Source organism: Lichenostomus cassidix, chromosome 10 (assembly GCF_008360975.1).
Source record: "Lichenostomus cassidix isolate B80296 chromosome 10, HeHo_3.0, whole genome shotgun sequence".
Classification (NCBI taxonomy): domain Eukaryota; kingdom Metazoa; phylum Chordata; class Aves; order Passeriformes; family Meliphagidae; genus Lichenostomus; species Lichenostomus cassidix.
Window position 1 is genome coordinate 2766970 of NC_139491.1, and position 14523 is coordinate 2781492.

Below are 14523 nucleotides of genomic sequence, written 5' to 3' on the forward strand. Positions count from 1 at the left end.
CATCTGCCCTGTTTTCCTTGTCACCTGCAACGTGGAGTGGCCACATTGGTTCTCCCATGGCATCAAGAGCTCACTGGCCACCAAAGGGGGCAAGCCAAGGGGCCAGCAGTCTCTCAGAGGCTGGGGATGAGCTGTCCTGTGGCTCTTGGACATGAGATGATGTTTGAACCAGGCATGTGGCATTGGGAAGGCCAGCAGCTTCCATCTCATGGCAGCTTTAGGCAGGTGTCCTCTGGACTTTGGGAGTGGGGGCTCAGATGTGCAGGTTAACCAGGCTGGGGTGGAAAATCTCCTGGGTGTAGCTGCTGGAAATGTAGCTCCAGCCTCCTGAAAGGGCAGCAGCAAGGATCCAAATCAGGTGGCCAAACACACCTTCCCTCCTGCCCCAGCACTTCTGCTGAAGTCAAGGCTGAGAGCTCTGCTTTCCATGCCAGGGTAGCCAGGGAAGCTCATAGCCATGTAGTGTCAGTGGAAATAGGAAATTCATAGGATCTGAAGGGGAATTAAACCACAAGGGCATTCAGAGAGTGCTGGGGCACTCTCAGCTCTGGATTGTACACTTCAAACCAGAGCTGCTGCTGGGTAAATCCCTCCTTGCCCAAACCACAGCAAATTTAACAGGATAATAGTTTGGAGAGATGATAGATCATTCTGTTGGTTTCTCTGTCTCCTGTTTGTGGGGAAATGCTGGAACAAACAGGGATTTGCACATGTAAATATATCTAAATATATCTGTATATGTGCACCTCTGCTCACAGTCAGTGATGGGGAGATGCTCTCCCAGCAGTTCCACATCTCCCCATGAGCTTTCAGGAGCTGGAGCTGTTGGAAGGAGCAGGGAAATGAGGAGGGAGAGGAGTGAAACACCATGTGAGGCTCATGCAGGCTTTATTTCTCACTCTGCAATGAAGATGACCTTGCTGGCTTGATTGCTTTAGGTTTGCTGCAAATCTCATCCACTCAGCGAGCTGCTGGCAATGTCTCCAGGTAACAGTGATAAAACCCCAAGTGATTATGATATTATTTCATTTCAAACTGAATGAAATGCATCAGGGATCTGCAACAGAGCAGTTATTTGACAGGGTGTGCAGGCAGAGGCGAGGGCTGGGGAGTGGCTCAGGCTTCCCAGCATTCTTCATAGGCACAGCTCAGGATGTGAGCTTTTTTCTTCTGGAAAAAAAAAAAAAGATTTCTAGGAAATGCAAGATGAAGTGGTCTTTGTTTGGACTGGCCACACAATCCCCTCACGAGCAAACACTTTATCATGCCAGTTAGGCTGTGATGAGTGATGTATTACAGTAGCAGGCTTGTTGCTCAGTGGAACTGCTGCTGCCTTTATGGCCACAGAAAACCAGGCAGAGAGCTTGCTTGGAGCAGTTCACTGCTAAAATTGCTGTTAAAGCCCTTTCAGGGGAAATCCTCCTGGCAGAAGGCTTTCACATTTGTTAATGAGTCTCATTTCTCTACCTCATGAAAGACAAATCATTCAAAAAACAAAGAATCAAGTCCAGGTAAGTTTATATTTAATGAGATAATGTTATAATGAAAGAGAATATTATACAGAAATGTCTTAGTAGTGCCTTTTGTAGTTGTAAAATACAGTGAGGATATTTTTTTTCTTGTATTCCCTCTCCTCCCCAGCAAAATTTAACTGAGCATGTCTGGACAATGAATGATCTTTTGTAGGGATGAACACACAATCTCAGAGGTTAAATTTGCCCTGAAAGATGTTTGCACTCACATAAAGCTCTTTTATGTGTGACATTTCCTGCAATATACCAATCCAGCTTTAAAAAATGGATGTTTGACAAAGACTTAACTTCACATAAGCGAGGCTGGAGTTCCCTTTTAAAAATGTCAATGTCACTCAACAAAGCCCTTAACACCTTCCTGAGATTGCTGCCAGTCCCCTCCCTGACCTGCTGTGGGGTATCCAGGGCTTCAGTGGGTTCAGCTGGGCAGTTCTTGCTGCTGTGAGTTTGGGAACTGCCTGTGATAAAGGTGATGCATCTTTCTGTGCTCCCCAGAGGTGCATCCAACACCTTTGGGTACCACAGAGGTACCATTTGTAACTCACTGCAGAAGCCTCTCAGTTGGGCAGAACTTCCCCTGGGCAGACACTCAACACAAGCCTCTTCTCAGGACATCTCTCCAGGAGAGATGCATTTTGTTTTTTTAAAAAAAATTATTTTATCTGTTCAAGACCATCACCCTTAGGACTTCATGTGCATGGAGCAGACCCTTTGCTTCCTGTGAGCAGCTGTGTGTCCACTTGCTGCCACAAGTCACTGCTCTCCATGTATTTAATTACCTTTTTTCTCTGTTTTTCACAGTTTTGCCTTTAGAGATAGGCTTTGGCCACTGCTTTTAAAATTAGGCAAATTTCCATCTTGATCAGAAGAGGCTGACCACTGAAGCTGCCTTGCTTTTAATGCTATTCAGGATGTGTCTTTTTTTTATCTCTTTTTTTCCCCTTTCCCTTCTTCAGTCGAGTCTACAAAGAATACTCTGTTTTATGTGCTTTATATGTATGATTTCTCCTTAAAGGACAACTCATTTCCTCTACTTTAGAGGTATTTTCTTAAATCTGTCACTTCCTGTCTCTTTCTTTGCTGTCTAATTTGCCAGTTTTTACATTTTTTCCTAACTATTCTGCTCATTAAATTCTCAAATCCTTTGGGAATTGCGTTTTGCCCAGGCGAGTGAAACTTCTTTTTTATTCTCTGGCAAGAAATATTTGACGATTAATTTAATTGCTAAATTGGCTTCTAAGCAGAAGCAGGCTTGGAAAACTGAAGGGGAATTAATCACTCCTGGTTAACAGAAGGGACTTGGAAAGGTGAAGGCTTCACCAAAGACGTCAGAGAAAACTGAGGTGCATGGGAGCTAACAAGCTTTCAGTATTTTATCTTACTTTTTAATTTTTTTTTTAATTTCTTGCTGGCTTTCACTGCTTTTTGCCTGCTTGAAGAACAGACTGTTCCCTTCCCAAGGAGGCAGGAAAAGCTCAGATCCATGTGCTCATGGGATGTACCAAGGACTTCATCCTTCACCTGTCCTGCAGCAAAAGAGGTCTCTAACAGCCTCATGCTGACAAATGTTTCTCTTGAACTTCCCACAGACACTCCCAGTCGGTTTGGATTGAACTGTTTTTAATGTATAAACAATTGGAAATTAATCCTGCTCCAGTAAAATGCTCAGTTCAAAACAGCAAACGTTGTACCCAATGACATTTGAGATTATTTTGTGAAAAATACATTTATACTGAAAGGGAAACACACGTGAGTTGCAGGAGGTGCTGCTGAATAAGACCTGGCATAAGGTTGAATTTTCCTCTGATGTCAAAGGGTGTAACTTGATCAGCAAGGTTATGCTGATGTACATCAGCTGAAGATTAGAAATCTTGTATGTGGTTACATACAAGTACTGCAATAAAATGCTGAGGTCTTAAGGATAGGGGTTTTTTTCAGTGTTTTATTAAAACAAATTGAATCCCTGTTGAAAAAGTTTCTGCCTGCAAGAGTACAGGTCTTGAGTGAGCTTGACTTCATGGGACGCCAAAGGCATTATTACAACTTCTGTAATTACCCAAAATAGCTGTTCTGTGCATAAGATTGGCATGACATGAAAGCTTAGTGTCTTGGACTTTTGCAGGACTAGGCTCCAGTAATGACTCTTCCATTATTGAGATGGGAATCTCCCTTTGAAATGCACAAAATCCTTTATAAATACTGGGGGTGGGGTGTCAAGCTGTAAAATGTCTGATTTTTGTTAACCATGTCAGATCTCCTGTTGGTAGGAAATAACAACAGGGCCTTGCACATACTGTGTCTTGGTGAAAAAAATGAGAATTTAGGGAGAAAATTTGTGTTTGGAGAGGTAGGAGAAGCAGTTTCATTAAGGGTTGTTATCTGTTTTGCCTGCTGTCTTTATTGGCAGAGGGAGGGATTAGCACTGTTGTGGCAGTATTAGGATATTAGATTTGATGTTTGAAAATTAAATTACGTGGAGGAAAGAAATGAGAAATTACAGATGTGAAAAATCTTCCTACATAGATAAAACCACTGAAGTTATTCCATCATTTAAAAGTGACATTTCTTGTAAAATGCACATAAAATACTAAGTTCTCCAAGATGCCTGTATCTTGAATAAACACTTTCTGACAACCCCTAGATAAAGACATTGAGGTTTTCTGCATTGCTTGCCATGCGTTGATTCAGACATGCAAATGATGACTCAAGAATTTGATTTCCATAGTGCAGGAAGTATTTTCTGAAAAACAAGCAACCCCAAATGGTATCAGCATTGGACCTACGCTTCGAAAATCCTTTTTCACTGGTTAAACTGGTGCCAGTCAAAAACCTTCTACTGAATGTTAATTATTTTTGCTTTTGTTTTTGAGTAAATGTTAACAGTCTGAGAACTGCAGTCTGTTGATCATTTTCCCATGATTTATGTAGTAGTTGAGCTGAGCAAATATAAATCTGATTAGTTTTGAGCATTTCTGTTTGGTTAGGTTTATCAGAGGTTATAAGGTAGATGAAAGCACAGCTGTGGTTTAGGCAGTTGTTCTGCACAACTGGATGATTTGGTACTTAGGTGAAAAAATGAACAGTGTGTCATGCACATTGGCACAGAAATTGAGATCTAAAATGCCAGAGTTGTAAATATGCATTAATGATGCACAGATTTCTGACATACCCTCGTGCTGAAGGGCTGGTGAAGTGTTGGGCAGCTGGTAAAGGCTTCAACCTACACATGGGAAAAGGAGCAGGAAAATAGGCAGTAAACCTGAAATCTCCTAAGTGGAATGGGGAAGGGTGTTTGTATAATAGAAAAGAGTGATTGTACTTGAGATGACATCTCTAAACTTTACTTTTCCCCTCCCTTGAAATCCCTAGGGAGAATCCAGGACTTCCTCCTTGCTCATCCTGTGGTTGTGTTCTAGACATTTCTCAGCCATTTTTCAGTGACATTTCATTAATCCCTTGGGAGTTCTGGTTTTTCCCTTTAAGGTGTAGCCAAACAGTGCCTCGCCTTGGAGTCAGAGAAGAATACCTTAGTTACACTGTTAACTGGTCCCTTCACATTCAGGTTATTTTACAAATCTTTGTAATATTTTCTTGGATTGTACCTTGGCTCCTTTCAAACCAATGGCATTACTCTTTCCTGTGCACAGTCTGATGTGTATTTAGTTAGTTTATTTGGGTCATCTTCTCCACAGACTTAATTTCTGGTGCTTTTCAGTCTTTCCCTGCAACCAGATGCCTTGTGGACCATTTTATTTTTTGCTGTAGTGGATTTGCACTGCTTCACCACTGTGCTTTGCTCTGAGAAGCAGCATTCAGTTTACTTCAACCTGTTTTCCTCCTCTTATTGCCACCCAGAGGGTCTTGTGAGCTCGTTTAACAGCCTTCAGCCTCTCCTCTCTACCTGTTAATATTTTTCTTTGGATTCCTACCATCCTCTGGAGCATTGCCTCTTACTAATTGAGAGCTAATGCTAAGTAGGACAAACATTGTAAAGAGCAGCTTTTCCATGAAGAGCCTCTTTAATTGCTGGCAGGAGAGGGTAATATCTGTAGTGTTTCCTCTCCCTTTCCTAATGCAGGTTCAAGTATTGCCCTTCCTGCTGTATGTGAAAGCACTTTAATAAAGGTTGTTGCTTTGTACTTGATGGTAATGATTAATGAAGCTTCATGACACAGGATTATTTCTGGTATCAGGAAAAGAAATGGGCATCTGACTGTGTGTATTTCAGTAATGTCAACCTTAAGCTTATGCAGGAGTTTCTGAGATGCTGGTGATTTTCTGTTTGGTTTGAGAGAAAACATTACTTGGAGACAACTGACCAAAGGGACCCTCCTGTCTTAGGAAATCCTCAGAAATGGCATCTCAGTGGCTTCAGTTCTTACCTGGCCACCAGGCTTTGGCAGGTTTCTCAAGCAGTGTTGGGATGATTGCCCAAAGCCAGTGCTCAGTCCTGTGAGCAGGTGCTGTCTCCTGGTTTTCACCAATGGATCTTGTGCCTTCCTCCTCCTCCTCCTCCTCCTCCATGTCCTGGAAACGTGAACTGTTCAGTGGAAAACTTCCCAGGCCAGAGTGAGATGTTAAATATTTTTGTCAGCTGAACTTTCAATTTATACATGGGGCTGGGTTGCTTTTAATGAGAATGCCTCGTCTTGTTTCTCTCCTCTTCCCTCTCTTTAATTCTGCTTTGTCCTTTACAGCACTCCAAAGGGCACTGCAGCAGAAAGGGAACACCTAACAATGAAGCCAAGAGCTTTTTATATTTGAGTTAATATCCTTTCTTAAAGAGGTTTGGCCTGGGGCTAGGCGTGTGCAGGTGGGAAAGGTGGAAAGACACATCTGCTTTTTCTACTGATGTCTAAAGGTTTAAGAACAGTTGTGGAGTTGATTGTTCTTCTGGTGATCAATAATAGTGACAGATCAGGGTTTCTGGCTCTCAGAATTTTTGTCAGATTTGTGTTTCTCCTCCCTCCCGAAGGAGAACTTTCCATGCTTTGAATAGAGAGTCACATGGCTGGTTAATTTGTGCCTAACTGCATTGATGGGTTTTGGACTGGTTAATGACTGCATGGATGGGTTTGACAGGTTAATCTGTGCCTAACTACAGGGATAGGTTTTGGACTGGTTAATCTGTGCCTAACTGCATTGATGGGTTTTGGATGGTTAATTTGTGCCTAACTATGTTGATGGGCTTTGGACTGGTTAATTTGTGCCTAACTACATTCCTGGGTTTTGACCCATGTGTTTGCCTGGAAAATCCCAGCTGGCCTCAGCACTGAGGCTTGGGTTGCTCCTGAACCTGAGCAGCCTTTCTACTCATCCCACAGTGGGGATGGACCTGACCTGCTGAGCCAATCCAACCTCAAATGGTGGCTCATTAAAGTCTAGATACCCCTGCAGCCCTGGCCTGGCCAGGGGAGTAGGGCATTTCCAGCCTGGCACTTTCACCCAGGCTCCCTGAACTCCTCATTTGTTCAAAAAGGGATTTCATGAGCATGAGTCTGTATCAGTATTTAGTTTTCAACCAGCAGCTTTAATTAGGCTTTTGACAGAGACAAAGGCACTCTTGTAGTAGTTTATTAACTTCCCATGAGTTTTGTAGGCACTTGGATGTCACTTATCTCAGGAGGTGAGGAGTGTGGCTTGGTGGAGTCCTTTTTACCTCTGATATTCAAATCATCTCATCTTGCCTTTGAAGCTGGAGGTAGAAGTTAGGTTGGTGTTCATTCCAGCACTGCACTGCTCATTCTGTTTGTGTTGTGGGTTTTTCTTCTGTTTCTCCTGTGTGAAAAGGGGAGGATTTCGTAGCTCATCATAGCTGTTAAACTAAGGTTGTGGAAGTGAATATGAAAATGAAAGGATTTTTTAGGTGAGAAACAATTTTGAAAAGTGAACAGCTTAGGACTTGTCTCCTAAAAACTTGTTGTTAATAATGATTTTTTTTAGTTGGAGCATGGTATTTTTATAGTATTACCTTGAATATATTCTCCTTTTTCCTTTGCCTGCAGCTTTTAAAATTAGTCTTATTACGTTAATTATGGAAACTTAAATAGCAAAAAACCCACTTAAATTTTACTAATATTTGCAATTCCGTACACTTCTCAAAATGCTGGAGTTTTTAAGGGCAGAATGGAGTTACTCCTTGTCCTTAATCCTTTTTTCTACTCGGGATTATGGCTCCCACAACAGAATCAGACATGAAAAAAGGGATTTTTGCAGCAGGGCTTTGCCTTTGCTGTATCTTGAGCACAAAGATAAGCATGTTTATGCTTGAACATGACGACACTATGAAAAATAATTGTTGATCTGATTAACTCCATTGAGAGGGAGTTTGCCTTCCTGTGCTTCCTGGGTGTTCATCTGCCTGGGGCAGAAGGCTGTGCCACAAGAGCTGCTGCTTCATTTCCACTCTGCAGCCACTCAGAGCACCCAACAAGTTTGGACAGCAGACAAAAGACAGGCCTGCAAGAGTCCCTCCTGCATGTCAGACTTGGACAAGTTTGTGTGTTTAAAGAAGCTGGAAGTAATAAAGGCTGAGCAGAAGAGGCTTCTCAGTACCTTTAGGAAGAGCCATGTGTGGTTTTTTTGCTGCTGCTTGATTATTTTGTTGGTTTTGTTATTGTTGTCTGTCTTGGCTGATTTTTTTTTTTCCTTTTCCCCCCATGAAAAACTGGATTTTTATTTTCACCTCTTTTTCTTTCAATCCAGGCATTCAGGAAACCTGAAATTGAAATTGGCTTGTATTGATGGCTAGATAGAGCTGAGAAGCAGACAACTGGAATTTCTCTCTCAGAAAGCAAGTATTCAGTTAAATAAGTAAATCCCCCTATGACAGTTTAATCCTAAACTGAGCACAGAGCCTCATGCAATGAAACAAATGTCCACAATATTAGGGAGGACTCTCAGAAGCCTCGTTTAACTGCTGGAAATAAAGACATGTTAACGTGCTGCTCGTTCCATAAACATTTCCCAGTTGTAAGCCATAATGGGCAAACACATTACCTTCCACCACAGTGGTGATTAAAAATGGCAGGATTGCCAAAGCATCAGCATACAGAACTCTCTCAGAATGTTCACCCATGTCAGCTGCTGTCTTTCCTCTGTCCTTAGCTTTTGGCACAGCTGAAATGCAGAGCTTGGGGCAGCAAAGCCTGGTGCTGTGTCTCTGTAGGGTCAAGCTCAGGGAAATCACTTATTCCCTACCTGGACTCTGAATTTTGAAAGGGTCTGTGCTTAACAGATTCAGTCTGCAAGCCCACCACATTAAAGGATAGGTGTGATGGAAGGATCTGTATGTCCTTGATTTGATTTCATCTGGTTTTTGGCAGTCTGTAGCCCAATTTCCTCTGCGTGTTCCTTCCAGGTGGATGTGTTTGTACCTCACCTCTTGCCTTGTGCTCTCTGCTCTGCCTGTGCTTGCCTGTTGTGTCACCTCAGTTTTGGCTTGTTAAACCTGGAGGTCACAGAGAGGTTGCTTTTCTCGTTGGATTTGTTGTTGTTGTTTGTATTTTCTTGGCTGCTTTTGTCTTTTCATATTGTTAGCAAGCCTCATGGCTTCTCCTTTGGGGTAAGATGATGCCTTTGGCCATCCCAGGACTATAAATTATAAACAGAACTGTCTTTAACTTGCAGATTCTGAGCAAATCTTCCTTGGAGTAGCACTGGAGGTGGTGATTAGAGCCGAGGTTGGTTGTCTGTTGAGTGTGAAGTTCTCACAGCTGTCTGGCAGAGCTGTTTGCTTGCTGCAAAGCCTCCTTGTACAGTTGGCTCAGCTTCCATGGTAATAAAGTATCTTTTGACAAGTTATTTTTCTTTTTTTCCTTTCCTTTTAATTTTTTTAAAATTATTTTTATTTCACCCTTTCCTGACTCTGTCATATGGTTCAGGTTCTGCCTCCCTGACAATAAAATAAGTTTTTTCCCTCTGGCATTTCTGACTGTTCTCCAAACCTCTTGCTCTCCCATGGGCAGGGACACTGTTCTTGGTTAGACACAGCTCTGCCCAATCTGTAATACCACTTAAACAGGCTGTCATCTGGCTTATTAAATGCATGGGAAAGCAGTTTCTTATACCTGTCCAGTTTCCATTTCCAAGTTCCATTCCATGGAATGGACATTTCCCATAAGTCACACAGGAATTTTATGACAAAACCTTACTTACCTAGAGCCTATTTTGGACAATGAATCTTGTCTTTTAGTTTCCCTCTTTGTAAGGGATTGTTCATAAAATGCTGAAATTGCTCATTTAAATTCATCGCAGAAGTTCTGCATGCTGGAGAAATTTCAGTTTATTCCAGACACTTATCAGGAGGAGACTCTGGAAACAGAAATGTGAGTAATTGGATACGTGCACAGAGATCCCTGCAGGGTGTGTGTTTCAAACTCTCTTGTCTCTGCTGTTAATAACAGCCCAAAAGGCCTCAGGCATCTATTTAAGGCTTTTTTTACTAAGGGGTGCAGCGAAAAATATATATAATTTAATACAGTATTAAAATGCAAGTCACATGCAAAATTGACCTTTCTTATTTAAGGTACAGCCTGTAAGTCCTCCTATTTGGTCTTGGTTTTTGTTCATATTTTTTAAGGGAGGGATGGAGGCAGCTGATGATTAAAATACCTCAATCTCTTTAATTCAAGCTTGTCTTCCAACCATTTGGCAGTGTTGAGTCTCCCTGCAGGTTGTCTTTACCTGGCACAGGATCCCAGAGCTGCTGGAAGGGCTCTCCCAGCAGAGAGGAGCCTCAGAGGTGTTCTCAGAGCTCCATGTGCTGCAGCTCTTGCAGGGCTGGGCTGAGCTCAGGCTGGGTGTTGTGGCACAGGCTGAATGCCCAGCACTGCCTAACTCCAGCCAGCCTCTCCAGGTCCCAGCTTGGAATCCCAGCTGGCAGCTTGGCAGGGACATCAAACCCTTCTGAGAAGTGCAGGGTGTGGGGCGAGACAGGGATGGGCACAGCTCTGGGTTTCCTTCCCTGTCCCTCTCTGGTCTCTGCTCCTTCAGCAGGGAAATCAGAGCCAGCTGTCACACTGCTGCTGCTTTCCTGCTGCTCGAGCTGTCCAGCCATGCCTCACTCTTGGAGAAGATCCCTGGGTAGCATCATTGCTTTTTTTGGGTAGGGTGCCCAAATTCTGGGAGTATCTGTATTCCTGCCTGTCGAGCACGTCCTCAGTGTCTGCAATGTGAAACCCTCCTGGCATAAATCAAACCATGAAGATCCACATTGGTGGCACCTTTTAGAGACCTTCCAGTACCTAAAGAAAGTACTTTTCAGTGCCTGCAAGAAGGCTGGAGAGGGGCTTGTGACAAGGGCATGCAGTGATGGGACAAGGGGACTTTAAGCTGAAGGAGGGCAGAGCTGGTTAGATTTTCAAAATAAATTTTTTACTGTGAGGATGGGGAGGCCCTGGTAGAGGTTGTCCAGAGAAGCAATATTTTTAGTCTTTTTAGTATCTTTTTTGGTCTGGTATGGATATTCTAACACATATACTGAGTCTTTGTTATTATCTTCTTTATCTTCTGGTTTCTGTAAAATGTCCTCTCCCAGGCTTTGTTAATTGAAGCATATCAGAGTTAGTTTATCAAAACTTAAAAGTTTCAGTAATTTTCCCAAGCTGTATTCCCCCAATAGCAGTTTATGACATAATGACACAATTTGCTAAATGCTGGCTAAAAGTGATTTAAGACTTTTAACACGCTGCTTATCATTAATTAAAACGATTAATTAAAAAGTGTAATAAAACCATTAAAAAATGAGAAATCTTTTATTTTACCCAAGAAAGCCTTCAAAATCTGGTGGAATAGACATCCTCCTGGTGTTCCCTGAGTGGTGCTGGGCAGACCAGCACGTTCACAGCTTGGGTTTTGGATTTTAGACATCTCATGCAGGATGTGCTGGTCAAGGACATCAGGCTGCCATTACATCGTGGGGTGGAGAAGAAAAGGTTGGCAAAGGATGACACTGTACACTTTCCATACATGGATTTAGGTTTTCTCATTGTTTAAAGGAAGGATTTGCAAACCTTTTGCTGTGTTCAGACACGCTGTCCAAAGGTACATTCATCATTTAACGATTTAGTGGTGAAGCCTTGACATTTTAAGTGTACAAGTGAAGGGAATTTAGAGAAGGACCAAGTTTTCTAATTTTTTTTAATATTATTTAGTCTGAACAGGAAGGTTTTCAGGCCAACAGCCCATCTTCAGGCTGGAAAAGAAGACTTAGATGTTGAAAGCTTGTCAGTCTCTTTGCTTTCCCAACCCCTCGGGCTCCTTGTTTGTATCTGTTGCTCTAATAAAAGGTATTACATCTCCTGAAAAATGTTTCCTCGCTAAACATTTAAACACACTGGTTTGGATTTGTCAAAACTGTCTGGATGAATTAGGCAGGTTTCCATAACACTCCTGAACGGCCTTTAAATCATGAAGATGGATTTTGGGAATGCTATCCAACTTTTTTTTAAGTGGGTGGTAAAGTAGTATGGACAGTGCAGAGGCCTTTAATGTTTCAGTTGTTGAAAAGTCGGTTTGAAGTCTAGGTAGTGTCTATTTAAACATTAGTCCTGCAGCTTTTCTTTTTCTTTCTTTGCTTTTCTCCCTGCTAATCCAGACAGGCTCTTTGGTTCCTGGAGCCTCTGCAGCATCATCATCTCATTTACCTGCAGCTCTCATCATGCATTTCTGCAGGAATCTTTGTTTTATTTAGTGCTGTTGTCGAGTGAACTCATCAAACTCTTTATTTTTCACAAGAAACTGCACATCCCTGTCTTTGGGAAGCACTGAAATGTGTCCTTAGCCAGCAGCTCCTGATGTGACACAGCCACAGTTACTCTCCTGCTTTAGGAGGTGATGTGCCCTGATGAGCATTTGCTGGCAGCAGGTTTGGTAATCACTCCAGAACAGACACATCAGTAAAACAGCTCCCAGAATACTGTGAGGGATGGGAGTCCAGCTTGCACCCAGGCTGGGGCTGCTCTGGCTTTGTTCTTCGTGGGGTGAAGGGCTGTGCTGTGCAGGGCAGAGCATTCCCTCCTCCAAAATGTGAAATGTTCAGGTTCTGGGCTTTTGGGTTTTTTGTGTTACCTGGGGAAACTTATTTTTTCTCAAATACTTACTGCAGGTGAACCTAGAAGTGCTGCTTTAAGGATCATGAAGCCTCTAACATTCTTGTTTCAAATTCTGACCTTTAAAACAAAAAGCAGTTGCTCACACTCACAACACTCAGGGAAGGAGGAATATGGCAAGGTTGGTGCAGCCCTGGGTTTGTTCCCTTCCATAACTGTGCTGCAGGAGGATTAAAGGCACTGTGAGGAGCTGCTTCTTGCTCCTGCTGCACTGCTTTTTTTGTATTAACAAGCAATCTTTGTCAAAATGACAGTGTACCAGAATCCATGGTGCATGAGACAGCTCAGCTGATCTTTTTTTTTTTTTTTTTAAAATTACATTTTTTTAACCTCCTGAATAATGAAGAGCTGTATTAGCTGGGGTCAAGCTACCTGGTGTTTGTGAAAATCTGACTTTTCAAGCACTCAGTGCTCTGCTTTTCAGTGGCATTGCTGACATTACTACCTTTTAAAATTATTCCGGGTCTTTGGCAGCCCATTGACAGATCTCACTTTTTTCCTTGAGTTCCAGGCTCACAGATAATGGTTCCTGTGGGTGTCTGCAGTGCAGGGTGGTGTGAAAGCAGGGCCTGAGTGGGAAGGTGTGAGAAACACTTGCTGGAAGCTTTCTTCCCAAAGCAAAGCTGTACCTGGGACCTGAGCCGAGGCATTTCAAGTCAGTCTGGGTGTTGCTATCCCACCAGAAGGCAAAAACACCCCATGACTGCAGCAAGTTGCAGTATTTGAAGAAGCTGGAGGCATCTGATTTTCCTCATGCTGCTCATACACGCCTCTGTAGAAGTTCCCAGCACTAGGTTTGTCCTTGAAAAGGCATTGGCAAGTGTTGGGTTTAGTTGTAATTCTTCAGTGCTCAGCTGATGTGTTGAGTCCCCAAACCCTAAAGGAGCACCATTTAAACTGTCAGGAGCATTTCTGTTGCTCAGTGTCTCTGTCCCATTGACTTCCCATTCCACACAGGCTTGCAAGGTAAATATGTGGGGTTTATAAACTTAGCCAGTGTATGTGAGGAGAACAGAAAGTTAGTAGACTGAATTCAGTGGTGCTGAATATCTGTCTGAAGGTAGAAAATAGCAGCTCTCCAAAAAGGTGCTCCTTCCTCTGAGACAGAGCAGGGAGATTTTTCATGGGAATGTCAGAACAGAGTCCTTTGGTCTGTGCAGTCTTTCCTCTGAAATCATCTTGTGTTCTTTGGGGGAGAACAGAGAACTTAATCTTCACTTTCTGAACCTCTTGACCCAGAGGAATTTGTCCTCTCCCCTGCCTGCAGGGACCACTGGTGATGCCCTCAGGCTGGGGACTCTCCCCCGGAGCTTGGTGGCAGTTCCCTGCTGCAGAGGCAGTTTCTCTTTCTGCTTGGATGGCTTTTTTATTTTTTGAGTCCCTGAACTTCACAGGGAGGAGTGACTGTAGGAGTTCAGTGGAAATGGCAAATTTAATGGTTTCTAAAACTAGCAAGCATCTTATTTCTTCACATCCTACCCTCTGTGGAGGTTTCCTGCTGGTGCTGCTGATGACATTTATAGCTGTTGCTAACAGGGAAAGGGCAAAAAAAAAGAGGCTTGTTATTTTTGCTGTCATAGATGTACTCAGGACATCAGCTTTAGGAAATTGGAACTGGAGAACTCTCTTATTGGCTATTACTCTTCCTGTCCTTCCCATGCATGCTCCCCCAAACCTCTTTGCAGTATTCTGCAACACGGGGCTTTGAAGAATTTGATTATTCACTTTAACCACAGCAACTGATTTGCATGCACTTACCTCCATAAGAGCTAAAAATCTGATTTTTTTCCTTGAGCGAGCTGCTTTCACATCTCAAAGCCACCATACAGCTCCAGAATTCAGATTGTTTCAAACATGCCAGGAAAAATGAAACATTCACC

At 42.8% G+C, this 14523-nt stretch overlaps 1 protein-coding gene and 1 long non-coding RNA gene across 2 annotated transcripts in view; both read left to right on the top strand.

Moving 5' to 3' along the window:
- Window positions 1-14523, top strand: part of CHSY1 (chondroitin sulfate synthase 1) — a 73074-nt gene that overhangs the window by 23628 nt on the left and 34923 nt on the right. The gene's annotated exons all lie outside the window — the stretch shown is intronic.
- LOC146432576 (uncharacterized) lies at window positions 6769-9335 on the top strand. Its single transcript, XR_014854234.1, has 2 exons — window positions 6769-7233; window positions 8238-9335. It is a non-coding gene; the product is annotated as an uncharacterized LOC146432576 (long non-coding RNA).